The sequence below is a fragment of the Schistocerca gregaria genome, unplaced genomic scaffold (genome assembly GCF_023897955.1).
Source record: "Schistocerca gregaria isolate iqSchGreg1 unplaced genomic scaffold, iqSchGreg1.2 ptg001071l, whole genome shotgun sequence".
NCBI classification, from domain to species: domain Eukaryota; kingdom Metazoa; phylum Arthropoda; class Insecta; order Orthoptera; family Acrididae; genus Schistocerca; species Schistocerca gregaria.
The window spans coordinates 1-25,515 of NW_026062415.1; the positions used below are offsets into that span (position 1 = coordinate 1).

Consider the following 25,515-nt stretch of genomic DNA (forward strand, 5'->3'; position numbering starts at 1 on the left):
ACACTAGATCGCGTGTTAGACTACACCGGATTACGACGCCAGTGCTCTTCCTGCGAACGCAGCAACCAGCCACGATTAACTGACGACAACTGTAAGAAATACACTCTTTCACGTTATAGAACGGCATCCTCTGGACGCATTTCATGGAGACGAACGCCAGCAGTGACGAGAGCAAAAGGCGCCTACAAATCCTGTCGTTGCTCCACGTACTGTTCTACGACAATTCACGAAGCAGACGCTCACGCCTTGTTGTGCTGTTTCCTTTGCGGGCAATGGGTGCAGCTGTCTTCGACGCAGGAAACATTACACGTTTAGCAGCTGTGGGGTTGGAACCCACGCCTCCGAAGTGACTGGTGCCTAAAACCAGCGCCTTAGACCGCTCGGCCACTCTACCTACACAACACGCGCGACACAGGAGCTGCGTCCTAGCCCACGACAACACACAGCAACGGCACAAAAATGAGACGTCAAAATTGGCAACGGTGGGATTCGAACCCACGCCTCCGAAGAGACTGGTGCCTAAAACCAGCGCCTTAGACCGCTCGGCCACGTTACCGTTATAGCGCCGACGACAATACGTTTCCTTTGTACTACAAAGATCACTTCGAAATGGAAATATCTCGGCAATCGCTGTAACATGTATTTCCTCTGCTCTCCCATTGGAAGCGTCTCTTTAGGCCATCCACAACAAGAAAATGCCGTGCCCGCCGTGTGGTAGCGGCGCCACTTGTCTGAAGCTGTCGTAGTTAAGGCGACAGCATCAAGAGACGTTTTCGTGCCGTGACCAGGTTTCGAACGCACGCGTCCGAAGAGACTGGTGCCTAAAACAAGCGCCTTAGATCGCTCGGCCACGCTACCTGCGCTACCTTCGGCCCCAGTGTTCCTAGCATTTGTAGAAACGGTGCACGCCACAGCTTCCTGCTCCGCTGTTCATCCAATCCGTCGCACCTCAAACAACTGCCCTTTTCGACTACAGAGAGCACCGGACGTCTGCGCCTCACGGCCGCCGGCATTACGTGTTGGCGATGAAGTGGTAGTACAAACTGCGGACTGCGGAACACGAGTGAAAAATCAAGAAAGCACTGTGATTTCGAGTACTCGTGCACTATCGTCACTGCAACGGTAGCAAGGCAAAACTTTCAAAATTTCCGTGACCAGGATTCGAACCTGGGTTATTGCGGCCACAACGCAATGTCCTAACCACTAGACGATCACGGCCACGCACGCGCCCCACGGAGGCAGCTGGCTGGAGTGCAAGTGGCGATACACAGCAAAGCCTAGGCCAAGGTGGACGCCACAGCAGTGTCAGACACGGTCTCCATCACGTGTATACGAGTAAATGAACGTGCCTGCGCTGTCAGGACACTAACTAGAGTGGTTAGCTACATTCACCTCCCTGGCAGTGTCTTGCAGTCCTCCAAGCCTCTTGACTATGGGTATGTGGCTCGATAACAAGTGAATAGACGCCGCATCTCTCTCGCCGTCAGGTGTAGCCGCGAATCATACTTAACGCAGCTTTGTGCACGCGTCAGCGTAGCGTCAGTCGAGCAAAGTCGGGACAAGTCGCATAAGAGGAGCAACAAAAACTCACGTTTCCGGTACCGGGAATCGAACCCGGGCCTCCTGGGTGAGAGCCAGGTATCCTAGCCACTAGACTACACCGGATTACGACGCCAGTGCTCTTCCTGCGAACGCAGCAACCAGCCACGATTAACTGACGACAACTGTAAGAAATACACTCTTTCACGTTATAGAACGGCATCCTCTGGACGCATTTCATGGAGACGAACGCCAGCAGTGACGAGAGCAAAAGGCGCCTACAAATCCTGTCGTTGCTCCACGTACTGTTCTACGACAATTCACGAAGCAGACGCTCACGCCTTGTTGTGCTGTTTCCTTTGCGGGCAATGGGTGCAGCTGTCTTCGACGCAGGAAACATTACACGTTTAGCAGCTGTGGGGTTGGAACCCACGCCTCCGAAGTGACTGGTGCCTAAAACCAGCGCCTTAGACCGCTCGGCCACTCTACCTACACAACACGCGCGACACAGGAGCTGCGTCCTAGCCCACGACAACACACAGCAACGGCACAAAAATGAGACGTCAAAATTGGCAACGGTGGGATTCGAACCCACGCCTCCGAAGAGACTGGTGCCTAAAACCAGCGCCTTAGACCGCTCGGCCACGTTACCGTTATAGCGCCGACGACAATACGTTTCCTTTGTACTACAAAGATCACTTCGAAATGGAAATATCTCGGCAATCGCTGTAACATGTATTTCCTCTGCTCTCCCATTGGAAGCGTCTCTTTAGGGCCATCCACAACAAGAAAATGCCGTGCCCGCCGGGTGGTAGCGGCGCCACTTGTCTGAAGCTGTCGTAGTTAAGGCGACAGCATCAAGAGACGTTTTCGTGCCGTGACCAGGTTTCGAACGCACGCGTCCGAAGAGACTGGTGCCTAAAACAAGCGCCTTAGATCGCTCGGCCACGCTACCTGCGCTACCTTCGGCCCCAGTGTTCCTAGCATTTGTAGAAACGGTGCACGCCACAGCTTCCTGCTCCGCTGTTCATCCAATCCGTCGCACCTCAAACAACTGCCCTTTTCGACTACAGAGAGCACCGGACGTCTGCGCCTCACGGCCGCCGGCATTACGTGTTGGCGATGAAGTGGTAGTACAAACTGCGGACTGCGGAACACGAGTGAAAAATCAAGAAAGCACTGTGATTTCGAGTACTCGTGCACTATCGTCACTGCAACGGTAGCAAGGCAAAACTTTCAAAATTTCCGTGACCAGGATTCGAACCTGGGTTATTGCGGCCACAACGCAATGTCCTAACCACTAGACGATCACGGCCACGCACGCGCCCACGGAGGCAGCTGGCTGGAGTGCAAGTGGCGATACACAGCAAAGCCTAGGCCAAGGTGGACGCCACAGCAGTGTCAGACACGGTCTCCATCACGTGTATACGAGTAAATGAACGTGCCTGCGCTGTCAGGACACTAACTAGAGTGGTTAGCTACATTCACCTCCCTGGCAGTGTCTTGCAGTCCTCCAAGCCTCTTGACTATGGGTATGTGGCTCGATAACAAGTGAATAGACGCCGCATCTCTCTCGCCGTCAGGTGTAGCCGCGAATCATACTTAACGCAGCTTTGTGCACGCGTCAGCGTAGCGTCAGTCGAGCAAAGTCGGGACAAGTCGCATAAGAGGAGCAACAAAAACTCACGTTTCCGGTACCGGGAATCGAACCCGGGCCTCCTGGGTGAGAGCCAGGTATCCTAGCCACTAGACTACACCGGATTACGACGCCAGTGCTCTTCCTGCGAACGCAGCAACCAGCCACGATTAACTGACGACAACTGTAAGAAATACACTCTTTCACGTTATAGAACGGCATCCTCTGGACGCATTTCATGGAGACGAACGCCAGCAGTGACGAGAGCAAAAGGCGCCTACAAATCCTGTCGTTGCTCCACGTACTGTTCTACCGACAATTCACGAAGCAGACGCTCACGCCTTGTTGTGCTGTTTCCTTTGCGGGCAATGGGTGCAGCTGTCTTCGACGCAGGAAACATTACACGTTTAGCAGCTGTGGGGTTGGAACCCACGCCTCCGAAGTGACTGGTGCCTAAAACCAGCGCCTTAGACCGCTCGGCCACTCTACCTACACAACACGCGCGACACAGGAGCTGCGTCCTAGCCCACGACAACACACAGCAACGGCACAAAAATGAGACGTCAAAATTGGCAACGGTGGGATTCGAACCCACGCCTCCGAAGAGACTGGTGCCTAAAACCAGCGCCTTAGACCGCTCGGCCACGTTACCGTTATAGCGCCGACGACAATACGTTTCCTTTGTACTACAAAGATCACTTCGAAATGGAAATATCTCGGCAATCGCTGTAACATGTATTTCCTCTGCTCTCCCATTGGAAGCGTCTCTTTAGGCCATCCACAACAAGAAAATGCCGTGCCCGCCGTGTGGTAGCGGCGCCACTTGTCTGAAGCTGTCGTAGTTAAGGCGACAGCATCAAGAGACGTTTTCGTGCCGTGACCAGGTTTCGAACGCACGCGTCCGAAGAGACTGGTGCCTAAAACAAGCGCCTTAGATCGCTCGGCCACGCTACCTGCGCTACCTTCGGCCCCAGTGTTCCTAGCATTTGTAGAAACGGTGCACGCCACAGCTTCCTGCTCCGCTGTTCATCCAATCCGTCGCACCTCAAACAACTGCCCTTTTCGACTACAGAGAGCACCGGACGTCTGCGCCTCACGGCCGCCGGCATTACGTGTTGGCGATGAAGTGGTAGTACAAACTGCGGACTGCGGAACACGAGTGAAAAATCAAGAAAGCACTGTGATTTCGAGTACTCGTGCACTATCGTCACTGCAACGGTAGCAAGGCAAAACTTTCAAAATTTCCGTGACCAGGATTCGAACCTGGGTTATTGCGGCCACAACGCAATGTCCTAACCACTAGACGATCACGGCCACGCACGCGCCCACGGAGGCAGCTGGCTGGAGTGCAAGTGGCGATACACAGCAAAGCCTAGGCCAAGGTGGACGCCACAGCAGTGTCAGACACGGTCTCCATCACGTGTATACGAGTAAATGAACGTGCCTGCGCTGTCAGGACACTAACTAGAGTGGTTAGCTACATTCACCTCCCTGGCAGTGTCTTGCAGTCCTCCAAGCCTCTTGACTATGGGTATGTGGCTCGATAACAAGTGAATAGACGCCGCATCTCTCTCGCCGTCAGGTGTAGCCGCGAATCATACTTAACGCAGCTTTGTGCACGCGTCAGCGTAGCGTCAGTCGAGCAAAGTCGGGACAAGTCGCATAAGAGGAGCAACAAAAACTCACGTTTCCGGTACCGGGAATCGAACCCGGGCCTCCTGGGTGAGAGCCAGGTATCCTAGCCACTAGACTACACCGGATTACGACGCCAGTGCTCTTCCTGCGAACGCAGCAACCAGCCACGATTAACTGACGACAACTGTAAGAAATACACTCTTTCACGTTATAGAACGGCATCCTCTGGACGCATTTCATGGAGACGAACGCCAGCAGTGACGAGAGCAAAAGGCGCCTACAAATCCTGTCGTTGCTCCACGTACTGTTCTACGACAATTCACGAAGCAGACGCTCACGCCTTGTTGTGCTGTTTCCTTTGCGGGCAATGGGTGCAGCTGTCTTCGACGCAGGAAACATTACACGTTTAGCAGCTGTGGGGTTGGAACCCACGCCTCCGAAGTGACTGGTGCCTAAAACCAGCGCCTTAGACCGCTCGGCCACTCTACCTACACAACACGCGCGACACAGGAGCTGCGTCCTAGCCCACGACAACACACAGCAACGGCACAAAAATGAGACGTCAAAATTGGCAACGGTGGGATTCGAACCCACGCCTCCGAAGAGACTGGTGCCTAAAACCAGCGCCTTAGACCGCTCGGCCACGTTACCGTTATAGCGCCGACGACAATACGTTTCCTTTGTACTACAAAGATCACTTCGAAATGGAAATATCTCGGCAATCGCTGTAACATGTATTTCCTCTGCTCTCCCATTGGAAGCGTCTCTTTAGGCCATCCACAACAAGAAAATGCCGTGCCCGCCGTGTGGTAGCGGCGCCACTTGTCTGAAGCTGTCGTAGTTAAGGCGACAGCATCAAGAGACGTTTTCGTGCCGTGACCAGGTTTCGAACGCACGCGTCCGAAGAGACTGGTGCCTAAAACAAGCGCCTTAGATCGCTCGGCCACGCTACCTGCGCTACCTTCGGCCCCAGTGTTCCTAGCATTTGTAGAAACGGTGCACGCCACAGCTTCCTGCTCCGCTGTTCATCCAATCCGTCGCACCTCAAACAACTGCCCTTTTCGACTACAGAGAGCACCGGACGTCTGCGCCTCACGGCCGCCGGCATTACGTGTTGGCGATGAAGTGGTAGTACAAACTGCGGACTGCGGAACACGAGTGAAAAATCAAGAAAGCACTGTGATTTCGAGTACTCGTGCACTATCGTCACTGCAACGGTAGCAAGGCAAAACTTTCAAAATTTCCGTGACCAGGATTCGAACCTGGGTTATTGCGGCCACAACGCAATGTCCTAACCACTAGACGATCACGGCCACGCACGCGCCCACGGAGGCAGCTGGCTGGAGTGCAAGTGGCGATACACAGCAAAGCCTAGGCCAAGGTGGACGCCACAGCAGTGTCAGACACGGTCTCCATCACGTGTATACGAGTAAATGAACGTGCCTGCGCTGTCAGGACACTAACTAGAGTGGTTAGCTACATTCACCTCCCTGGCAGTGTCTTGCAGTCCTCCAAGCCTCTTGACTATGGGTATGTGGCTCGATAACAAGTGAATAGACGCCGCATCTCTCTCGCCGTCAGGTGTAGCCGCGAATCATACTTAACGCAGCTTTGTGCACGCGTCAGCGTAGCGTCAGTCGAGCAAAGTCGGGACAAGTCGCATAAGAGGAGCAACAAAAACTCACGTTTCCGGTACCGGGAATCGAACCCGGGCCTCCTGGGTGAGAGCCAGGTATCCTAGCCACTAGACTACACCGGATTACGACGCCAGTGCTCTTCCTGCGAACGCAGCAACCAGCCACGATTAACTGACGACAACTGTAAGAAATACACTCTTTCACGTTATAGAACGGCATCCTCTGGACGCATTTCATGGAGACGAACGCCAGCAGTGACGAGAGCAAAAGGCGCCTACAAATCCTGTCGTTGCTCCACGTACTGTTCTACGACAATTCACGAAGCAGACGCTCACGCCTTGTTGTGCTGTTTCCTTTGCGGGCAATGGGTGCAGCTGTCTTCGACGCAGGAAACATTACACGTTTAGCAGCTGTGGGGTTGGAACCCACGCCTCCGAAGTGACTGGTGCCTAAAACCAGCGCCTTAGACCGCTCGGCCACTCTACCTACACAACACGCGCGACACAGGAGCTGCGTCCTAGCCCACGACAACACACAGCAACGGCACAAAAATGAGACGTCAAAATTGGCAACGGTGGGATTCGAACCCACGCCTCCGAAGAGACTGGTGCCTAAAACCAGCGCCTTAGACCGCTCGGCCACGTTACCGTTATAGCGCCGACGACAATACGTTTCCTTTGTACTACAAAGATCACTTCGAAATGGAAATATCTCGGCAATCGCTGTAACATGTATTTCCTCTGCTCTCCCATTGGAAGCGTCTCTTTAGGCCATCCACAACAAGAAAATGCCGTGCCCGCCGTGTGGTAGCGGCGCCACTTGTCTGAAGCTGTCGTAGTTAAGGCGACAGCATCAAGAGACGTTTTCGTGCCGTGACCAGGTTTCGAACGCACGCGTCCGAAGAGACTGGTGCCTAAAACAAGCGCCTTAGATCGCTCGGCCACGCTACCTGCGCTACCTTCGGCCCCAGTGTTCCTAGCATTTGTAGAAACGGTGCACGCCACAGCTTCCTGCTCCGCTGTTCATCCAATCCGTCGCACCTCAAACAACTGCCCTTTTCGACTACAGAGAGCACCGGACGTCTGCGCCTCACGGCCGCCGGCATTACGTGTTGGCGATGAAGTGGTAGTACAAACTGCGGACTGCGGAACACGAGTGAAAAATCAAGAAAGCACTGTGATTTCGAGTACTCGTGCACTATCGTCACTGCAACGGTAGCAAGGCAAAACTTTCAAAATTTCCGTGACCAGGATTCGAACCTGGGTTATTGCGGCCACAACGCAATGTCCTAACCACTAGACGATCACGGCCACGCACGCGCCCACGGAGGCAGCTGGCTGGAGTGCAAGTGGCGATACACAGCAAAGCCTAGGCCAAGGTGGACGCCACAGCAGTGTCAGACACGGTCTCCATCACGTGTATACGAGTAAATGAACGTGCCTGCGCTGTCAGGACACTAACTAGAGTGGTTAGCTACATTCACCTCCCTGGCAGTGTCTTGCAGTCCTCCAAGCCTCTTGACTATGGGTATGTGGCTCGATAACAAGTGAATAGACGCCGCATCTCTCTCGCCGTCAGGTGTAGCCGCGAATCATACTTAACGCAGCTTTGTGCACGCGTCAGCGTAGCGTCAGTCGAGCAAAGTCGGGACAAGTCGCATAAGAGGAGCAACAAAAACTCACGTTTCCGGTACCGGGAATCGAACCCGGGCCTCCTGGGTGAGAGCCAGGTATCCTAGCCACTAGACTACACCGGATTACGACGCCAGTGCTCTTCCTGCGAACGCAGCAACCAGCCACGATTAACTGACGACAACTGTAAGAAATACACTCTTTCACGTTATAGAACGGCATCCTCTGGACGCATTTCATGGAGACGAACGCCAGCAGTGACGAGAGCAAAAGGCGCCTACAAATCCTGTCGTTGCTCCACGTACTGTTCTACGACAATTCACGAAGCAGACGCTCACGCCTTGTTGTGCTGTTTCCTTTGCGGGCAATGGGTGCAGCTGTCTTCGACGCAGGAAACATTACACGTTTAGCAGCTGTGGGGTTGGAACCCACGCCTCCGAAGTGACTGGTGCCTAAAACCAGCGCCTTAGACCGCTCGGCCACTCTACCTACACAACACGCGCGACACAGGAGCTGCGTCCTAGCCCACGACAACACACAGCAACGGCACAAAAATGAGACGTCAAAATTGGCAACGGTGGGATTCGAACCCACGCCTCCGAAGAGACTGGTGCCTAAAACCAGCGCCTTAGACCGCTCGGCCACGTTACCGTTATAGCGCCGACGACAATACGTTTCCTTTGTACTACAAAGATCACTTCGAAATGGAAATATCTCGGCAATCGCTGTAACATGTATTTCCTCTGCTCTCCCATTGGAAGCGTCTCTTTAGGCCATCCACAACAAGAAAATGCCGTGCCCGCCGTGTGGTAGCGGCGCCACTTGTCTGAAGCTGTCGTAGTTAAGGCGACAGCATCAAGAGACGTTTTCGTGCCGTGACCAGGTTTCGAACGCACGCGTCCGAAGAGACTGGTGCCTAAAACAAGCGCCTTAGATCGCTCGGCCACGCTACCTGCGCTACCTTCGGCCCCAGTGTTCCTAGCATTTGTAGAAACGGTGCACGCCACAGCTTCCTGCTCCGCTGTTCATCCAATCCGTCGCACCTCAAACAACTGCCCTTTTCGACTACAGAGAGCACCGGACGTCTGCGCCTCACGGCCGCCGGCATTACGTGTTGGCGATGAAGTGGTAGTACAAACTGCGGACTGCGGAACACGAGTGAAAAATCAAGAAAGCACTGTGATTTCGAGTACTCGTGCACTATCGTCACTGCAACGGTAGCAAGGCAAAACTTTCAAAATTTCCGTGACCAGGATTCGAACCTGGGTTATTGCGGCCACAACGCAATGTCCTAACCACTAGACGATCACGGCCACGCACGCGCCCACGGAGGCAGCTGGCTGGAGTGCAAGTGGCGATACACAGCAAAGCCTAGGCCAAGGTGGACGCCACAGCAGTGTCAGACACGGTCTCCATCACGTGTATACGAGTAAATGAACGTGCCTGCGCTGTCAGGACACTAACTAGAGTGGTTAGCTACATTCACCTCCCTGGCAGTGTCTTGCAGTCCTCCAAGCCTCTTGACTATGGGTATGTGGCTCGATAACAAGTGAATAGACGCCGCATCTCTCTCGCCGTCAAGTGTAGCCGCGAATCATACTTAACGCAGCTTTGTGCACGCGTCAGCGTAGCGTCAGTCGAGCAAAGTCGGGACAAGTCGCATAAGAGGAGCAACAAAAACTCACGTTTCCGGTACCGGGAATCGAACCCGGGCCTCCTGGGTGAGAGCCAGGTATCCTAGCCACTAGACTACACCGGATTACGACGCCAGTGCTCTTCCTGCGAACGCAGCAACCAGCCACGATTAACTGACGACAACTGTAAGAAATACACTCTTTCACGTTATAGAACGGCATCCTCTGGACGCATTTCATGGAGACGAACGCCAGCAGTGACGAGAGCAAAAGGCGCCTACAAATCCTGTCGTTGCTCCACGTACTGTTCTACGACAATTCACGAAGCAGACGCTCACGCCTTGTTGTGCTGTTTCCTTTGCGGGCAGTGGGTGCAGCTGTCTTCGACGCAGGAAACATTACACGTTTAGCAGCTGTGGGGTTGGAACCCACGCTTCCGAAGTGACTGGTGCCTAAAACCAGCGCCTTAGACCGCTCGGCCACTCTACCTACACAACACGCGCGACACAGGAGCTGCGTCCTAGCCCACGACAACACACAGCAACGGCACAAAAATGAGACGTCAAAATTGGCAACGGTGGGATTCGAACCCACGCCTCCGAAGACACTGGTGCCTAAAACCAGCGCCTTAGACCGCTCGGCCACGTTACCGTTATAGCGCCGACGACAATACGTTTCCTTAGTACTACAAAGATCACTTCGAATTGAAATATCTCGGCAATCGCTGTAACATGTATTTCCTCTGCTCTCCCATTGGAAGCGTCTCTTTAGGCCATCCACAACAAGAAAATGCCGTGCCCGCCGTGTGGTAGCGGCGCCACTTGTCTGAAGCTGTCGTAGTTAAGGCGACAGCATCAAGAGACGTTTTCGTGCCGTGACCAGGTTTCGAACGCACGCGTCCGAAGAGACTGGTGCCTAAAACAAGCGCCTTAGATCGCTCGGCCACGCTACCTGCGCTACCTTCGGCCCCAGTGTTCCTAGCATTTGTAGAAACGGTGCACGCCACAGCTTCCTGCTCCGCTGTTCATCCAATCCGTCGCACCTCAAACAACTGCCCTTTTCGACTACAGAGAGCACCGGACGTCTGCGCCTCACGGCCGCCGGCATTACGTGTTGGCGATGAAGTGGTAGTACAAACTGCGGACTGCGGAACACGAGTGAAAAATCAAGAAAGCACTGTGATTTCGAGTACTCGTGCACTATCGTCACTGCAACGGTAGCAAGGCAAAACTTTCAAAATTTCCGTGACCAGGATTCGAACCTGGGTTATTGCGGCCACAACGCAATGTCCTAACCACTAGACGATCACGGCCACGCACGCGCCCACGGAGGCAGCTGGCTGGAGTGCAAGTGGCGATACACAGCAAAGCCTAGGCCAAGGTGGACGCCACAGCAGTGTCAGACACGGTCTCCATCACGTGTATACGAGTAAATGAACGTGCCTGCGCTGTCAGGACACTAACTAGAGTGGTTAGCTACATTCACCTCCCTGGCAGTGTCTTGCAGTCCTCCAAGCCTCTTGACTATGGGTATGTGGCTCGATAACAAGTGAATAGACGCCGCATCTCTCTCGCCGTCAGGTGTAGCCGCGAATCATACTTAACGCAGCTTTGTGCACGCGTCAGCGTAGCGTCAGTCGAGCAAAGTCGGGACAAGTCGCATAAGAGGAGCAACAAAAACTCACGTTTCCGGTACCGGGAATCGAACCCGGGCCTCCTGGGTGAGAGCCAGGTATCCTAGCCACTAGACTACACCGGATTACGACGCCAGTGCTCTTCCTGCGAACGCAGCAACCAGCCACGATTAACTGACGACAACTGTAAGAAATACACTCTTTCACGTTATAGAACGGCATCCTCTGGACGCATTTCATGGAGACGAACGCCAGCAGTGACGAGAGCAAAAGGCGCCTACAAATCCTGTCGTTGCTCCACGTACTGTTCTACGACAATTCACGAAGCAGACGCTCACGCCTTGTTGTGCTGTTTCCTTTGCGGGCAGTGGGTGCAGCTGTCTTCGACGCAGGAAACATTACACGTTTAGCAGCTGTGGGGTTGGAACCCACGCTTCCGAAGTGACTGGTGCCTAAAACCAGCGCCTTAGACCGCTCGGCCACTCTACCTACACAACACGCGCGACACAGGAGCTGCGTCCTAGCCCACGACAACACACAGCAACGGCACAAAAATGAGACGTCAAAATTGGCAACGGTGGGATTCGAACCCACGCCTCCGAAGACACTGGTGCCTAAAACCAGCGCCTTAGACCGCTCGGCCACGTTACCGTTATAGCGCCGACGACAATACGTTTCCTTAGTACTACAAAGATCACTTCGAATTGAAATATCTCGGCAATCGCTGTAACATGTATTTCCTCTGCTCTCCCATTGGAAGCGTCTCTTTAGGCCATCCACAACAAGAAAATGCCGTGCCCGCCGTGTGGTAGCGGCGCCACTTGTCTGAAGCTGTCGTAGTTAAGGCGACAGCATCAAGAGACGTTTTCGTGCCGTGACCAGGTTTCGAACGCACGCGTCCGAAGAGACTGGTGCCTAAAACAAGCGCCTTAGATCGCTCGGCCACGCTACCTGCGCTACCTTCGGCCCCAGTGTTCCTAGCATTTGTAGAAACGGTGCACGCCACAGCTTCCTGCTCCGCTGTTCATCCAATCCGTCGCACCTCAAACAACTGCCCTTTTCGACTACAGAGAGCACCGGACGTCTGCGCCTCACGGCCGCCGGCATTACGTGTTGGCGATGAAGTGGTAGTACAAACTGCGGACTGCGGAACACGAGTGAAAAATCAAGAAAGCACTGTGATTTCGAGTACTCGTGCACTATCGTCACTGCAACGGTAGCAAGGCAAAACTTTCAAAATTTCCGTGACCAGGATTCGAACCTGGGTTATTGCGGCCACAACGCAATGTCCTAACCACTAGACGATCACGGCCACGCACGCGCCCACGGAGGCAGCTGGCTGGAGTGCAAGTGGCGATACACAGCAAAGCCTAGGCCAAGGTGGACGCCACAGCAGTGTCAGACACGGTCTCCATCACGTGTATACGAGTAAATGAACGTGCCTGCGCTGTCAGGACACTAACTAGAGTGGTTAGCTACATTCACCTCCCTGGCAGTGTCTTGCAGTCCTCCAAGCCTCTTGACTATGGGTATGTGGCTCGATAACAAGTGAATAGACGCCGCATCTCTCTCGCCGTCAGGTGTAGCCGCGAATCATACTTAACGCAGCTTTGTGCACGCGTCAGCGTAGCGTCAGTCGAGCAAAGTCGGGACAAGTCGCATAAGAGGAGCAACAAAAACTCACGTTTCCGGTACCGGGAATCGAACCCGGGCCTCCTGGGTGAGAGCCAGGTATCCTAGCCACTAGACTACACCGGATTACGACGCCAGTGCTCTTCCTGCGAACGCAGCAACCAGCCACGATTAACTGACGACAACTGTAAGAAATACACTCTTTCACGTTATAGAACGGCATCCTCTGGACGCATTTCATGGAGACGAACGCCAGCAGTGACGAGAGCAAAAGGCGCCTACAAATCCTGTCGTTGCTCCACGTACTGTTCTACGACAATTCACGAAGCAGACGCTCACGCCTTGTTGTGCTGTTTCCTTTGCGGGCAGTGGGTGCAGCTGTCTTCGACGCAGGAAACATTACACGTTTAGCAGCTGTGGGGTTGGAACCCACGCTTCCGAAGTGACTGGTGCCTAAAACCAGCGCCTTAGACCGCTCGGCCACTCTACCTACACAACACGCGCGACACAGGAGCTGCGTCCTAGCCCACGACAACACACAGCAACGGCACAAAAATGAGACGTCAAAATTGGCAACGGTGGGATTCGAACCCACGCCTCCGAAGACACTGGTGCCTAAAACCAGCGCCTTAGACCGCTCGGCCACGTTACCGTTATAGCGCCGACGACAATACGTTTCCTTAGTACTACAAAGATCACTTCGAATTGAAATATCTCGGCAATCGCTGTAACATGTATTTCCTCTGCTCTCCCATTGGAAGCGTCTCTTTAGGCCATCCACAACAAGAAAATGCCGTGCCCGCCGTGTGGTAGCGGCGCCACTTGTCTGAAGCTGTCGTAGTTAAGGCGACAGCATCAAGAGACGTTTTCGTGCCGTGACCAGGTTTCGAACGCACGCGTCCGAAGAGACTGGTGCCTAAAACAAGCGCCTTAGATCGCTCGGCCACGCTACCTGCGCTACCTTCGGCCCCAGTGTTCCTAGCATTTGTAGAAACGGTGCACGCCACAGCTTCCTGCTCCGCTGTTCATCCAATCCGTCGCACCTCAAACAACTGCCCTTTTCGACTACAGAGAGCACCGGACGTCTGCGCCTCACGGCCGCCGGCATTACGTGTTGGCGATGAAGTGGTAGTACAAACTGCGGACTGCGGAACACGAGTGAAAAATCAAGAAAGCACTGTGATTTCGAGTACTCGTGCACTATCGTCACTGCAACGGTAGCAAGGCAAAACTTTCAAAATTTCCGTGACCAGGATTCGAACCTGGGTTATTGCGGCCACAACGCAATGTCCTAACCACTAGACGATCACGGCCACGCACGCGCCCACGGAGGCAGCTGGCTGGAGTGCAAGTGGCGATACACAGCAAAGCCTAGGCCAAGGTGGACGCCACAGCAGTGTCAGACACGGTCTCCATCACGTGTATACGAGTAAATGAACGTGCCTGCGCTGTCAGGACACTAACTAGAGTGGTTAGCTACATTCACCTCCCTGGCAGTGTCTTGCAGTCCTCCAAGCCTCTTGACTATGGGTATGTGGCTCGATAACAAGTGAATAGACGCCGCATCTCTCTCGCCGTCAGGTGTAGCCGCGAATCATACTTAACGCAGCTTTGTGCACGCGTCAGCGTAGCGTCAGTCGAGCAAAGTCGGGACAAGTCGCATAAGAGGAGCAACAAAAACTCACGTTTCCGGTACCGGGAATCGAACCCGGGCCTCCTGGGTGAGAGCCAGGTATCCTAGCCACTAGACTACACCGGATTACGACGCCAGTGCTCTTCCTGCGAACGCAGCAACCAGCCACGATTAACTGACGACAACTGTAAGAAATACACTCTTTCACGTTATAGAACGGCATCCTCTGGACGCATTTCATGGAGACGAACGCCAGCAGTGACGAGAGCAAAAGGCGCCTACAAATCCTGTCGTTGCTCCACGTACTGTTCTACGACAATTCACGAAGCAGACGCTCACGCCTTGTTGTGCTGTTTCCTTTGCGGGCAGTGGGTGCAGCTGTCTTCGACGCAGGAAACATTACACGTTTAGCAGCTGTGGGGTTGGAACCCACGCCTCCGAAGTGACTGGTGCCTAAAACCAGCGCCTTAGACCGCTCGGCCACTCTACCTACACAACACGCGCGACACAGGAGCTGCGTCCTAGCCCACGACAACACACAGCAACGGCACAAAAATGAGACGTCAAAATTGGCAACGGTGGGATTCGAACCCACGCCTCCGAAGAGACTGGTGCCTAAAACCAGCGCCTTAGACCGCTCGGCCACGTTACCGTTATAGCGCCGACGACAATACGTTTCCTTTGTACTACAAAGATCACTTCGAAATGGAAATATCTCGGCAATCGCTGTAACATGTATTTCCTCTGCTCTCCCATTGGAAGCGTCTCTTTAGGCCATCCACAACAAGAAAATGCCGTGCCCGCCGTGTGGTAGCGGCGCCACTTGTCTGAAGCTGTCGTAGTTAAGGCGACAGCATCAAGAGACGTTTTCGTGCCGTGACCAGGTTTCGAACGCACGCGTCCGAAGAGACTGGTGCCTAAAACAAGCGCCTTAGATCGCTCGGCCACGCTACCTGCGCTACCTTCGGCCCCAGTGTTCCTAGCATTTGTAGAAACGGTGCACGCCACAGCTTCCTGCTCCGCTGTTCATCCAATCCGTCGCACCTCAAACAACTGCCCTTTTCGACTACAGAGAGCACCGGACGTCTGCGCCTCACGGCCGCCGGCATTACGTGTTGGCGATGAAGTGGTAGTACAAACTGCGGACTGCGGAACACGAGTGAAAAATCAAGAAAGCACTGTGATTTCGAGTACTCGTGCACTATCGTCACTGCAACGGTAGCAAGGCAAAACTTTCAAAATTTCCGTGACCAGGATTCGAACCTGGGTTATTGCGGCCACAACGCAATGTCCTAACCACTAGACGATCACGGCCACGCACGCGCCCACGGAGGCAGCTGGCTGGAGTGCAAGTGGCGATACACAGCAAAGCCTAGGCCAAGGTGGACGCCACAGCAGTGTCAGACACGGTCTCCATCACGTGTATACGAGTAAATGAACGTGCCTGCGCTGTCAGGACACTAACTAGAGTGGTTAGCTACATTCACCTCCCTGGCAGTGTCTTGCAGTCCTCCAAGCCTCTTGACTATGGGTATGTGGCTCGATAACAAGTGAATAGACGCCGCATCTCTCTCGCCGTCAGGTGTAGCCGCGAATCATACTTAACGCAGCTTTGTGCACGCGTCAGCGTAGCGTCAGTCGAGCAAAGTCGGGACAAGTCGCATAAGAGGAGCAACAAAAACTCACGTTTCCGGTACCGGGAATCGAACCCGGGCCTCCTGGGTGAGAGCCAGGTATCCTAGCCACTAGACTACACCGGATTACGACGCCAGTGCTCTTCCTGCGAACGCAGCAACCAGCCACGATTAACTGACGACAACTGTAAGAAATACACTCTTTCACGTTATAGAACGGCATCCTCTGGACGCATTTCATGGAGACGAACGCCAGCAGTGACGAGAGCAAAAGGCGCCTACAAATCCTGTCGTTGCTCCACGTACTGTTCTACGACAATTCACGAAGCAGACGCTCACGCCTTGTTGTGCTGTTTCCTTTGCGGGCAATGGGTGCAGCTGTCTTCGACGCAGGAAACATTACACGTTTAGCAGCTGTGGGGTTGGAACCCACGCCTCCGAAGTGACTGGTGCCTAAAACCAGCGCCTTAGACCGCTCGGCCACTCTACCTACACAACACGCGCGACACAGGAGCTGCGTCCTAGCCCACGACAACACACAGCAACGGCACAAAAATGAGACGTCAAAATTGGCAACGGTGGGATTCGAACCCACGCCTCCGAAGAGACTGGTGCCTAAAACCAGCGCCTTAGACCGCTCGGCCACGTTACCGTTATAGCGCCGACGACAATACGTTTCCTTTGTACTACAAAGATCACTTCGAAATGGAAATATCTCGGCAATCGCTGTAACATGTATTTCCTCTGCTCTCCCATTGGAAGCGTCTCTTTAGGCCATCCACAACAAGAAAATGCCGTGCCCGCCGTGTGGTAGCGGCGCCACTTGTCTGAAGCTGTCGTAGTTAAGGCGACAGCATCAAGAGACGTTTTCGTGCCGTGACCAGGTTTCGAACGCACGCGTCCGAAGAGACTGGTGCCTAAAACAAGCGCCTTAGATCGCTCGGCCACGCTACCTGCGCTACCTTCGGCCCCAGTGTTCCTAGCATTTGTAGAAACGGTGCACGCCACAGCTTCCTGCTCCGCTGTTCATCCAATCCGTCGCACCTCAAACAACTGCCCTTTTCGACTACAGAGAGCACCGGACGTCTGCGCCTCACGGCCGCCGGCATTACGTGTTGGCGATGAAGTGGTAGTACAAACTGCGGACTGCGGAACACGAGTGAAAAATCAAGGAAGCACTGTGATTTCGAGTACTCGTGCACTATCGTCACTGCAACGGTAGCAAGGCAAAACTTTCAAAATTGCCGTGAGCAGGATTCGAACCTGGGTTATTGCGGCCACAACGCAATGTCCTAACCACTAGACGATCACGGCCACGCACGCGCCCACGGAGGCAGCTGGCTGGAGTGCAAGTGGCGATACACAGCAAAGCCTAGGCCAAGGTGGACGCCACAGCAGTGTCAGACACGGTCTCCATCACGTGTATACGAGTAAATGAACGTGCCTGCGCTGTCAGGACACTAACTAGAGTGGTTAGCTACATTCACCTCCCTGGCAGTGTCTTGCAGTCCTCCAAGCCTCTTGACTATGGGTATGTGGCTCGATAACAAGTGAATAGACGCCGCATCTCTCTCGCCGTCAGGTGTAGCCGCGAATCATACTTAACGCAGCTTTGTGCACGCGTCAGCGTAGCGTCAGTCGAGCAAAGTCGAGACAAGTCGCATTAGAGGAGCAACAAAAACTCACGTTTCCGGTACCGGGAATCGAACCCGGGCCTCCTGGGTGAGAGCCAGGTATCCTAGCCACTAGACTACACCGGATAACGACGCCAGTGCTCTTCCTGCGAACGCAGCAACCAGCCACGATTAACTGACGACAACTGTAAGAAATACACTCTTTCACGTTATAGAACGGCATCCTCTGGACGCATTTCATGGAGACGAACGCCAGCAGTGACGAGAGCAAAAGGCGCCTACAAATCCTGTCGTTGCTCCACGTACTGTTCTACGACAATTCACGAAGCAGACGCTCACGCCTTGTTGTGCTGTTTCCTTTGCGGGCAGTGGGTGCAGCTGTCTTCGACGCAGGAAACATTACACGTTTAGCAGCTGTGGGGTTGGAACCCACGCTTCCGAAGTGACTGGTGCCTAAAACCAGCGCCTTAGACCGCTCGGCCACTCTACCTACACAACACGCGCGACACAGGAGCTGCGTCCTAGCCCACGACAACACACAGCAACGGCACAAAAATGAGACGTCAAAATTGGCAACGGTGGGATTCGAACCCACGCCTCCGAAGACACTGGTGCCTAAAACCAGCGCCTTAGACCGCTCGGCCACGTTACCGTTATAGCGCCGACGACAATACGTTTCCTTAGTACTACAAAGATCACTTCGAATTGAAATATCTCGGCAATCGCTGTAACATGTATTTCCTCTGCTCTCCCATTGGAAGCGTCTCTTTAGGCCATCCACAACAAGAAAATGCCGTGCCCGCCGTGTGGTAGCGGCGCCACTTGTCTGAAGCTGTCGTAGTTAAGGCGACAGCATCAAGAGACGTTTTCGTGCCGTGACCAGGTTTCGAACGCACGCGTCCGAAGAGACTGGTGCCTAAAACAAGCGCCTTAGATCGCTCGGCCACGCTACCTGCGCTACCTTCGGCCCCAGTGTTCCTAGCATTTGTAGAAACGGTGCACGCCACAGCTTCCTGCTCCGCTGTTCATCCAATCCGTCGCACCTCAAACAACTGCCCTTTTCGACTACAGAGAGCACCGGACGTCTGCGCCTCACGGCCGCCGGCATTACGTGTTGGCGATGAAGTGGTAGTACAAACTGCGGACTGCGGAACACGAGTGAAAAATCAAGAAAGCACTGTGATTTCGAGTACTCGTGCACTATCGTCACTGCAACGGTAGCAAGGCAAAACTTTCAAAATTTCCGTGACCAGGATTCGAACCTGGGTTATTGCGGCCACAACGCAATGTCCTAACCACTAGACGATCACGGCCACGCACGCGCCCACGGAGGCAGCTGGCTGGAGTGCAAGTGGCGATACACAGCAAAGCCTAGGCCAAGGTGGACGCCACAGCAGTGTCAGACACGGTCTCCATCACGTGTATACGAGTAAATGAACGTGCCTGCGCTGTCAGGACACTAACTAGAGTGGTTAGCTACATTCACCTCCCTGGCAGTGTCTTGCAGTCCTCCAAGCCTCTTGACTATGGGTATGTGGCTCGATAACAAGTGAATAGACGCCGCATCTCTCTCGCCGTCAGGTGTAGCCGCGAATCATACTTAACGCAGCTTTGTGCACGCGTCAGCGTAGCGTCAGTCGAGCAAAGTCGGGACAAGTCGCATAAGAGGAGCAACAAAAACTCACGTTTCCGGTACCGGGAATCGAACCCGGGCCTCCTGGGTGAGAGCCAGGTATCCTAGCCACTAGACTACACCGGATTACGACGCCAGTGCTCTTCCTGCGAACGCAGCAACCAGCCACGATTAACTGACGACAACTGTAAGAAATACACTCTTTCACGTTATAGAACGGCATCCTCTGGACGCATTTCATGGAGACGAACGCCAGCAGTGACGAGAGCAAAAGGCGCCTACAAATCCTGTCGTTGCTCCACGTACTGTTCTACGACAATTCACGAAGCAGACGCTCACGCCTTGTTGTGCTGTTTCCTTTGCGGGCAATGGGTGCAGCTGTCTTCGACGCAGGAAACATTACACGTTTAGCAGCTGTGGGGTTGGAACCCACGCCTCCGAAGTGACTGGTGCCTAAAACCAGCGCCTTAGACCGCTCGGCCACTCTACCTACACAACACGCGCGACACAGGAGCTGCGTCCTAGCCCACGACAACACACAGCAACGGCACAAAAATGAGACGTCAAAATTGGCAACGGTGGGATTCGAACCCACGCCTCCGAAGAGACTGGTGCCTAAAACCAGCGCCTTAGACCGCTCGGCCACGTTACCGTTATAGCGCCGACGACAATACGTTTCCTTTGTACTACAAAGATCACTTCGAAATGGAAATATCTCGGCAATCGCTGTAACATGTATTTCCTCTGCTCTCCCATTGGAAGCGTCTCTTTAGGCCATCCACAACAAGAAAATGCCGTGCCCGCCGTGTGGTAGCGGCGCCACTTGTCTGAAGCTGTCGTAGTTAAGGCGACAGCATCAAGAGACGTTTTCGTGCCGTGACCAGGTTTCGAACGCACGCGTCCGAAGAGACTGGTGCCTAAAACAAGCGCCTTAGATCGCTCGGCCACGCTACCTGCGCTACCTTCGGCCCCAGTGTTCCTAGCATTTGTAGAAACGGTGCACGCCACAGCTTCCTGCTCCGCTGTTCATCCAATCCGTCGCACCTCAAACAACTGCCCTTTTCGACTACAGAGAGCACCGGACGTCTGCGCCTCACGGCCGCCGGCATTACGTGTTGGCGATGAAGTGGTAGTACAAACTGCGGACTGCGGAACACGAGTGAAAAATCAAGAAAGCACTGTGATTTCGAGTACTCGTGCACTATCGTCACTGCAACGGTAGCAAGGCAAAACTTTCAAAATTTCCGTGACCAGGATTCGAACCTGGGTTATTGCGGCCACAACGCAATGTCCTAACCACTAGACGATCACGGCCACGCACGCGCCCACGGAGGCAGCTGGCTGGAGTGCAAGTGGCGATACACAGCAAAGCCTAGGCCAAGGTGGACGCCACAGCAGTGTCAGACACGGTCTCCATCACGTGTATACGAGTAAATGAACGTGCCTGCGCTGTCAGGACACTAACTAGAGTGGTTAGCTACATTCACCTCCCTGGCAGTGTCTTGCAGTCCTCCAAGCCTCTTGACTATGGGTATGTGGCTCGATAACAAGTGAATAGACGCCGCATCTCTCTCGCCGTCAGGTGTAGCCGCGAATCATACTTAACGCAGCTTTGTGCACGCGTCAGCGTAGCGTCAGTCGAGCAAAGTCGGGACAAGTCGCATAAGAGGAGCAACAAAAACTCACGTTTCCGGTACCGGGAATCGAACCCGGGCCTCCTGGGTGAGAGCCAGGTATCCTAGCCACTAGACTACACCGGATTACGACGCCAGTGCTCTTCCTGCGAACGCAGCAACCAGCCACGATTAACTGACGACAACTGTAAGAAATACACTCTTTCACGTTATAGAACGGCATCCTCTGGACGCATTTCATGGAGACGAACGCCAGCAGTGACGAGAGCAAAAGGCGCCTACAAATCCTGTCGTTGCTCCACGTACTGTTCTACGACAATTCACGAAGCAGACGCTCACGCCTTGTTGTGCTGTTTCCTTTGCGGGCAATGGGTGCAGCTGTCTTCGACGCAGGAAACATTACACGTTTAGCAGCTGTGGGGTTGGAACCCACGCCTCCGAAGTGACTGGTGCCTAAAACCAGCGCCTTAGACCGCTCGGCCACTCTACCTACACAACACGCGCGACACAGGAGCTGCGTCCTAGCCCACGACAACACACAGCAACGGCACAAAAATGAGACGTCAAAATTGGCAACGGTGGGATTCGAACCCACGCCTCCGAAGAGACTGGTGCCTAAAACCAGCGCCTTAGACCGCTCGGCCACGTTACCGTTATAGCGCCGACGACAATACGTTTCCTTTGTACTACAAAGATCACTTCGAAATGGAAATATCTCGGCAATCGCTGTAACATGTATTTCCTCTGCTCTCCCATTGGAAGCGTCTCTTTAGGCCATCCACAACAAGAAAATGCCGTGCCCGCCGTGTGGTAGCGGCGCCACTTGTCTGAAGCTGTCGTAGTTAAGGCGACAGCATCAAGAGACGTTTTCGTGCCGTGACCAGGTTTCGAACGCACGCGTCCGAAGAGACTGGTGCCTAAAACAAGCGCCTTAGATCGCTCGGCCACGCTACCTGCGCTACCTTCGGCCCCAGTGTTCCTAGCATTTGTAGAAACGGTGCACGCCACAGCTTCCTGCTCCGCTGTTCATCCAATCCGTCGCACCTCAAACAACTGCCCTTTTCGACTACAGAGAGCACCGGACGTCTGCGCCTCACGGCCGCCGGCATTACGTGTTGGCGATGAAGTGGTAGTACAAACTGCGGACTGCGGAACACGAGTGAAAAATCAAGGAAGCACTGTGATTTCGAGTACTCGTGCACTATCGTCACTGCAACGGTAGCAAGGCAAAACTTTCAAAATTGCCGTGACCAGGATTCGAACCTGGGTTATTGCGGCCACAACGCAATGTCCTAACCACTAGACGATCACGGCCACGCACGCGCCCACGGAGGCAGCTGGCTGGAGTGCAAGTGGCGATACACAGCAAAGCCTAGGCCAAGGTGGACGCCACAGCAGTGTCAGACACGGTCTCCATCACGTGTATACGAGTAAATGAACGTGCCTGCGCTGTCAGGACACTAACTAGAGTGGTTAGCTACATTCACCTCCCTGGCAGTGTCTTGCAGTCCTCCAAGCCTCTTGACTATGGGTATGTGGCTCGATAACAAGTGAATAGACGCCGCATCTCTCTCGCCGTCAGGTGTAGCCGCGAATCATACTTAACGCAGCTTTGTGCACGCGTCAGCGTAGCGTCAGTCGAGCAAAGTCGAGACAAGTCGCATTAGAGGAGCAACAAAAACTCACGTTTCCGGTACCGGGAATCGAACCCGGGCCTCCTGGGTGAGAGCCAGGTATCCTAGCCACTAGACTACACCGGATAACGACGCCAGTGCTCTTCCTGCGAACGCAGCAACCAGCCACGATTAACTGACGACAACTGTAAGAAATACACTCTTTCACGTTATAGAACGGCATCCTCTGGACGCATTTCATGGAGACGAACGCCAGCAGTGACGAGAGCAAAAGGCGCCTACAAATCCTGTCGTTGCTCCACGTACTGTTCTACGACAATTCACGAAGCAGACGCTCACGCCTTGTTGTGCTGTTTCCTTTGCGGGCAGTGGGTGCAGCTGTCTTCGACGCAGGAAACATTACACGTTTAGCAGCTGTGGGGTTGGAACCCACGCTTCCGAAGTGACTGGTGCCTAAAACCAGCGCCTTAGACCGCTCGGCCACTCTACCTACACAACACGCGCGACACAGGAGCTGCGTCCTAGCCCACGACAACACACAGCAACGGCACAAAAATGAGACGTCAAAATTGGCAACGGTGGGATTCGAACCCACGCCTCCGAAGAGACTGGTGCCTAAAACCAGCGCCTTAGACCGCTCGGCCACGTTACCGTTATAGCGCCGACGACAATACGTTTCCTTTGTACTACAAAGATCACTTCGAAATGGAAATATCTCGGCAATCGCTGTAACATGTATTTCCTCTGCTCTCCCATTGGAAGCGTCTCTTTAGGCCATCCACAACAAGAAAATGCCGTGCCCGCCGTGTGGTAGCGGCGCCACTTGTCTGAAGCTGTCGTAGTTAAGGCGACAGCATCAAGAGACGTTTTCGTGCCGTGACCAGGTTTCGAACGCACGCGTCCGAAGAGACTGGTGCCTAAAACAAGCGCCTTAGATCGCTCGGCCACGCTACCTGCGCTACCTTCGGCCCCAGTGTTCCTAGCATTTGTAGAAACGGTGCACGCCACAGCTTCCTGCTCCGCTGTTCATCCAATCCGTCGCACCTCAAACAACTGCCCTTTTCGACTACAGAGAGCACCGGACGTCTGCGCCTCACGGCCGCCGGCATTACGTGTTGGCGATGAAGTGGTAGTACAAACTGCGGACTGCGGAACACGAGTGAAAAATCAAGAAAGCACTGTGATTTCGAGTACTCGTGCACTATCGTCACTGCAACGGTAGCAAGGCAAAACTTTCAAAATTTCCGTGACCAGGATTCGAACCTGGGTTATTGCGGCCACAACGCAATGTCCTAACCACTAGACGATCACGGCCACGCACGCGCCCACGGAGGCAGCTGGCTGGAGTGCAAGTGGCGATACACAGCAAAGCCTAGGCCAAGGTGGACGCCACAGCAGTGTCAGACACGGTCTCCATCACGTGTATACGAGTAAATGAACGTGCCTGCGCTGTCAGGACACTAACTAGAGTGGTTAGCTACATTCACCTCCCTGGCAGTGTCTTGCAGTCCTCCAAGCCTCTTGACTATGGGTATGTGGCTCGATAACAAGTGAATAGACGCCGCATCTCTCTCGCCGTCAGGTGTAGCCGCGAATCATACTTAACGCAGCTTTGTGCACGCGTCAGCGTAGCGTCAGTCGAGCAAAGTCGGGACAAGTCGCATAAGAGGAGCAACAAAAACTCACGTTTCCGGTACCGGGAATCGAACCCGGGCCTCCTGGGTGAGAGCCAGGTATCCTAGCCACTAGACTACACCGGATTACGACGCCAGTGCTCTTCCTGCGAACGCAGCAACCAGCCACGATTAACTGACGACAACTGTAAGAAATACACTCTTTCACGTTATAGAACGGCATCCTCTGGACGCATTTCATGGAGACGAACGCCAGCAGTGACGAGAGCAAAAGGCGCCTACAAATCCTGTCGTTGCTCCACGTACTGTTCTACGACAATTCACGAAGCAGACGCTCACGCCTTGTTGTGCTGTTTCCTTTGCGGGCAATGGGTGCAGCTGTCTTCGACGCAGGAAACATTACACGTTTAGCAGCTGTGGGGTTGGAACCCACGCCTCCGAAGTGACTGGTGCCTAAAACCAGCGCCTTAGACCGCTCGGCCACTCTACCTACACAACACGCGCGACACAGGAGCTGCGTCCTAGCCCACGACAACACACAGCAACGGCACAAAAATGAGACGTCAAAATTGGCAACGGTGGGATTCGAACCCACGCCTCCGAAGAGACTGGTGCCTAAAACCAGCGCCTTAGACCGCTCGGCCACGTTACCGTTATAGCGCCGACGACAATACGTTTCCTTTGTACTACAAAGATCACTTCGAAATGGAAATATCTCGGCAATCGCTGTAACATGTATTTCCTCTGCTCTCCCATTGGAAGCGTCTCTTTAGGCCATCCACAACAAGAAAATGCCGTGCCCGCCGTGTGGTAGCGGCGCCACTTGTCTGAAGCTGTCGTAGTTAAGGCGACAGCATCAAGAGACGTTTTCGTGCCGTGACCAGGTTTCGAACGCACGCGTCCGAAGAGACTGGTGCCTAAAACAAGCGCCTTAGATCGCTCGGCCACGCTACCTGCGCTACCTTCGGCCCCAGTGTTCCTAGCATTTGTAGAAACGGTGCACGCCACAGCTTCCTGCTCCGCTGTTCATCCAATCCGTCGCACCTCAAACAACTGCCCTTTTCGACTACAGAGAGCACCGGACGTCTGCGCCTCACGGCCG

General features: G+C 54.0%; 46 non-coding genes across 46 annotated transcripts; all 46 read right to left on the minus strand.

The window, feature by feature from the left end:
- Window positions 1-474: 474 nt before the first annotated feature.
- Window positions 475-556, minus strand: Trnal-uag (transfer RNA leucine (anticodon UAG)). Its single transcript has one exon. It is a non-coding gene; the product is annotated as a tRNA-Leu (tRNA).
- A 590-nt stretch (window positions 557-1,146) lies between these two features.
- Trnah-gug (transfer RNA histidin (anticodon GUG)) lies at window positions 1,147-1,218 on the minus strand. Its single transcript has one exon. It is a non-coding gene; the product is annotated as a tRNA-His (tRNA).
- Window positions 1,219-1,593: 375 nt separating this feature from the next.
- On the minus strand, window positions 1,594-1,665 carry Trnae-cuc (transfer RNA glutamic acid (anticodon CUC)). Its single transcript has one exon. It is a non-coding gene; the product is annotated as a tRNA-Glu (tRNA).
- Window positions 1,666-2,109: 444 nt separating this feature from the next.
- On the minus strand, window positions 2,110-2,191 carry Trnal-uag (transfer RNA leucine (anticodon UAG)). Its single transcript has one exon. It is a non-coding gene; the product is annotated as a tRNA-Leu (tRNA).
- A 591-nt stretch (window positions 2,192-2,782) lies between these two features.
- Window positions 2,783-2,854, minus strand: Trnah-gug (transfer RNA histidin (anticodon GUG)). Its single transcript has one exon. It is a non-coding gene; the product is annotated as a tRNA-His (tRNA).
- Window positions 2,855-3,228: 374 nt separating this feature from the next.
- Window positions 3,229-3,300, minus strand: Trnae-cuc (transfer RNA glutamic acid (anticodon CUC)). Its single transcript has one exon. It is a non-coding gene; the product is annotated as a tRNA-Glu (tRNA).
- Window positions 3,301-3,745: 445 nt separating this feature from the next.
- On the minus strand, window positions 3,746-3,827 carry Trnal-uag (transfer RNA leucine (anticodon UAG)). The gene has a single exon. It is a non-coding gene; the product is annotated as a tRNA-Leu (tRNA).
- A 590-nt stretch (window positions 3,828-4,417) lies between these two features.
- On the minus strand, window positions 4,418-4,489 carry Trnah-gug (transfer RNA histidin (anticodon GUG)). Its single transcript has one exon. It is a non-coding gene; the product is annotated as a tRNA-His (tRNA).
- A 374-nt stretch (window positions 4,490-4,863) lies between these two features.
- Window positions 4,864-4,935, minus strand: Trnae-cuc (transfer RNA glutamic acid (anticodon CUC)). Its single transcript has one exon. It is a non-coding gene; the product is annotated as a tRNA-Glu (tRNA).
- Window positions 4,936-5,379: 444 nt separating this feature from the next.
- Window positions 5,380-5,461, minus strand: Trnal-uag (transfer RNA leucine (anticodon UAG)). Its single transcript has one exon. It is a non-coding gene; the product is annotated as a tRNA-Leu (tRNA).
- A 590-nt stretch (window positions 5,462-6,051) lies between these two features.
- On the minus strand, window positions 6,052-6,123 carry Trnah-gug (transfer RNA histidin (anticodon GUG)). The gene has a single exon. It is a non-coding gene; the product is annotated as a tRNA-His (tRNA).
- Window positions 6,124-6,497: 374 nt separating this feature from the next.
- Window positions 6,498-6,569, minus strand: Trnae-cuc (transfer RNA glutamic acid (anticodon CUC)). The gene has a single exon. It is a non-coding gene; the product is annotated as a tRNA-Glu (tRNA).
- A 444-nt stretch (window positions 6,570-7,013) lies between these two features.
- On the minus strand, window positions 7,014-7,095 carry Trnal-uag (transfer RNA leucine (anticodon UAG)). Its single transcript has one exon. It is a non-coding gene; the product is annotated as a tRNA-Leu (tRNA).
- A 590-nt stretch (window positions 7,096-7,685) lies between these two features.
- Window positions 7,686-7,757, minus strand: Trnah-gug (transfer RNA histidin (anticodon GUG)). The gene has a single exon. It is a non-coding gene; the product is annotated as a tRNA-His (tRNA).
- Window positions 7,758-8,131: 374 nt separating this feature from the next.
- On the minus strand, window positions 8,132-8,203 carry Trnae-cuc (transfer RNA glutamic acid (anticodon CUC)). The gene has a single exon. It is a non-coding gene; the product is annotated as a tRNA-Glu (tRNA).
- Window positions 8,204-8,647: 444 nt separating this feature from the next.
- Trnal-uag (transfer RNA leucine (anticodon UAG)) lies at window positions 8,648-8,729 on the minus strand. The gene has a single exon. It is a non-coding gene; the product is annotated as a tRNA-Leu (tRNA).
- A 590-nt stretch (window positions 8,730-9,319) lies between these two features.
- On the minus strand, window positions 9,320-9,391 carry Trnah-gug (transfer RNA histidin (anticodon GUG)). Its single transcript has one exon. It is a non-coding gene; the product is annotated as a tRNA-His (tRNA).
- A 374-nt stretch (window positions 9,392-9,765) lies between these two features.
- On the minus strand, window positions 9,766-9,837 carry Trnae-cuc (transfer RNA glutamic acid (anticodon CUC)). The gene has a single exon. It is a non-coding gene; the product is annotated as a tRNA-Glu (tRNA).
- A 444-nt stretch (window positions 9,838-10,281) lies between these two features.
- Trnal-uag (transfer RNA leucine (anticodon UAG)) lies at window positions 10,282-10,363 on the minus strand. Its single transcript has one exon. It is a non-coding gene; the product is annotated as a tRNA-Leu (tRNA).
- A 589-nt stretch (window positions 10,364-10,952) lies between these two features.
- On the minus strand, window positions 10,953-11,024 carry Trnah-gug (transfer RNA histidin (anticodon GUG)). The gene has a single exon. It is a non-coding gene; the product is annotated as a tRNA-His (tRNA).
- Window positions 11,025-11,398: 374 nt separating this feature from the next.
- Window positions 11,399-11,470, minus strand: Trnae-cuc (transfer RNA glutamic acid (anticodon CUC)). The gene has a single exon. It is a non-coding gene; the product is annotated as a tRNA-Glu (tRNA).
- Window positions 11,471-11,914: 444 nt separating this feature from the next.
- On the minus strand, window positions 11,915-11,996 carry Trnal-uag (transfer RNA leucine (anticodon UAG)). Its single transcript has one exon. It is a non-coding gene; the product is annotated as a tRNA-Leu (tRNA).
- A 589-nt stretch (window positions 11,997-12,585) lies between these two features.
- On the minus strand, window positions 12,586-12,657 carry Trnah-gug (transfer RNA histidin (anticodon GUG)). The gene has a single exon. It is a non-coding gene; the product is annotated as a tRNA-His (tRNA).
- A 374-nt stretch (window positions 12,658-13,031) lies between these two features.
- Trnae-cuc (transfer RNA glutamic acid (anticodon CUC)) lies at window positions 13,032-13,103 on the minus strand. Its single transcript has one exon. It is a non-coding gene; the product is annotated as a tRNA-Glu (tRNA).
- A 444-nt stretch (window positions 13,104-13,547) lies between these two features.
- On the minus strand, window positions 13,548-13,629 carry Trnal-uag (transfer RNA leucine (anticodon UAG)). The gene has a single exon. It is a non-coding gene; the product is annotated as a tRNA-Leu (tRNA).
- Window positions 13,630-14,218: 589 nt separating this feature from the next.
- Trnah-gug (transfer RNA histidin (anticodon GUG)) lies at window positions 14,219-14,290 on the minus strand. Its single transcript has one exon. It is a non-coding gene; the product is annotated as a tRNA-His (tRNA).
- A 374-nt stretch (window positions 14,291-14,664) lies between these two features.
- Window positions 14,665-14,736, minus strand: Trnae-cuc (transfer RNA glutamic acid (anticodon CUC)). The gene has a single exon. It is a non-coding gene; the product is annotated as a tRNA-Glu (tRNA).
- Window positions 14,737-15,180: 444 nt separating this feature from the next.
- Window positions 15,181-15,262, minus strand: Trnal-uag (transfer RNA leucine (anticodon UAG)). The gene has a single exon. It is a non-coding gene; the product is annotated as a tRNA-Leu (tRNA).
- A 590-nt stretch (window positions 15,263-15,852) lies between these two features.
- Window positions 15,853-15,924, minus strand: Trnah-gug (transfer RNA histidin (anticodon GUG)). Its single transcript has one exon. It is a non-coding gene; the product is annotated as a tRNA-His (tRNA).
- Window positions 15,925-16,298: 374 nt separating this feature from the next.
- Trnae-cuc (transfer RNA glutamic acid (anticodon CUC)) lies at window positions 16,299-16,370 on the minus strand. Its single transcript has one exon. It is a non-coding gene; the product is annotated as a tRNA-Glu (tRNA).
- Window positions 16,371-16,814: 444 nt separating this feature from the next.
- On the minus strand, window positions 16,815-16,896 carry Trnal-uag (transfer RNA leucine (anticodon UAG)). Its single transcript has one exon. It is a non-coding gene; the product is annotated as a tRNA-Leu (tRNA).
- Window positions 16,897-17,486: 590 nt separating this feature from the next.
- Trnah-gug (transfer RNA histidin (anticodon GUG)) lies at window positions 17,487-17,558 on the minus strand. Its single transcript has one exon. It is a non-coding gene; the product is annotated as a tRNA-His (tRNA).
- Window positions 17,559-17,932: 374 nt separating this feature from the next.
- Trnae-cuc (transfer RNA glutamic acid (anticodon CUC)) lies at window positions 17,933-18,004 on the minus strand. The gene has a single exon. It is a non-coding gene; the product is annotated as a tRNA-Glu (tRNA).
- Window positions 18,005-18,448: 444 nt separating this feature from the next.
- Window positions 18,449-18,530, minus strand: Trnal-uag (transfer RNA leucine (anticodon UAG)). The gene has a single exon. It is a non-coding gene; the product is annotated as a tRNA-Leu (tRNA).
- A 589-nt stretch (window positions 18,531-19,119) lies between these two features.
- Window positions 19,120-19,191, minus strand: Trnah-gug (transfer RNA histidin (anticodon GUG)). Its single transcript has one exon. It is a non-coding gene; the product is annotated as a tRNA-His (tRNA).
- A 374-nt stretch (window positions 19,192-19,565) lies between these two features.
- Window positions 19,566-19,637, minus strand: Trnae-cuc (transfer RNA glutamic acid (anticodon CUC)). Its single transcript has one exon. It is a non-coding gene; the product is annotated as a tRNA-Glu (tRNA).
- Window positions 19,638-20,081: 444 nt separating this feature from the next.
- Trnal-uag (transfer RNA leucine (anticodon UAG)) lies at window positions 20,082-20,163 on the minus strand. The gene has a single exon. It is a non-coding gene; the product is annotated as a tRNA-Leu (tRNA).
- A 590-nt stretch (window positions 20,164-20,753) lies between these two features.
- Trnah-gug (transfer RNA histidin (anticodon GUG)) lies at window positions 20,754-20,825 on the minus strand. Its single transcript has one exon. It is a non-coding gene; the product is annotated as a tRNA-His (tRNA).
- Window positions 20,826-21,199: 374 nt separating this feature from the next.
- Window positions 21,200-21,271, minus strand: Trnae-cuc (transfer RNA glutamic acid (anticodon CUC)). The gene has a single exon. It is a non-coding gene; the product is annotated as a tRNA-Glu (tRNA).
- A 444-nt stretch (window positions 21,272-21,715) lies between these two features.
- Window positions 21,716-21,797, minus strand: Trnal-uag (transfer RNA leucine (anticodon UAG)). The gene has a single exon. It is a non-coding gene; the product is annotated as a tRNA-Leu (tRNA).
- Window positions 21,798-22,387: 590 nt separating this feature from the next.
- Window positions 22,388-22,459, minus strand: Trnah-gug (transfer RNA histidin (anticodon GUG)). Its single transcript has one exon. It is a non-coding gene; the product is annotated as a tRNA-His (tRNA).
- A 374-nt stretch (window positions 22,460-22,833) lies between these two features.
- On the minus strand, window positions 22,834-22,905 carry Trnae-cuc (transfer RNA glutamic acid (anticodon CUC)). Its single transcript has one exon. It is a non-coding gene; the product is annotated as a tRNA-Glu (tRNA).
- Window positions 22,906-23,349: 444 nt separating this feature from the next.
- On the minus strand, window positions 23,350-23,431 carry Trnal-uag (transfer RNA leucine (anticodon UAG)). Its single transcript has one exon. It is a non-coding gene; the product is annotated as a tRNA-Leu (tRNA).
- Window positions 23,432-24,021: 590 nt separating this feature from the next.
- Trnah-gug (transfer RNA histidin (anticodon GUG)) lies at window positions 24,022-24,093 on the minus strand. The gene has a single exon. It is a non-coding gene; the product is annotated as a tRNA-His (tRNA).
- A 374-nt stretch (window positions 24,094-24,467) lies between these two features.
- Window positions 24,468-24,539, minus strand: Trnae-cuc (transfer RNA glutamic acid (anticodon CUC)). Its single transcript has one exon. It is a non-coding gene; the product is annotated as a tRNA-Glu (tRNA).
- A 444-nt stretch (window positions 24,540-24,983) lies between these two features.
- On the minus strand, window positions 24,984-25,065 carry Trnal-uag (transfer RNA leucine (anticodon UAG)). Its single transcript has one exon. It is a non-coding gene; the product is annotated as a tRNA-Leu (tRNA).
- Between the last annotated feature and the right edge of the window lie 450 nt (window positions 25,066-25,515).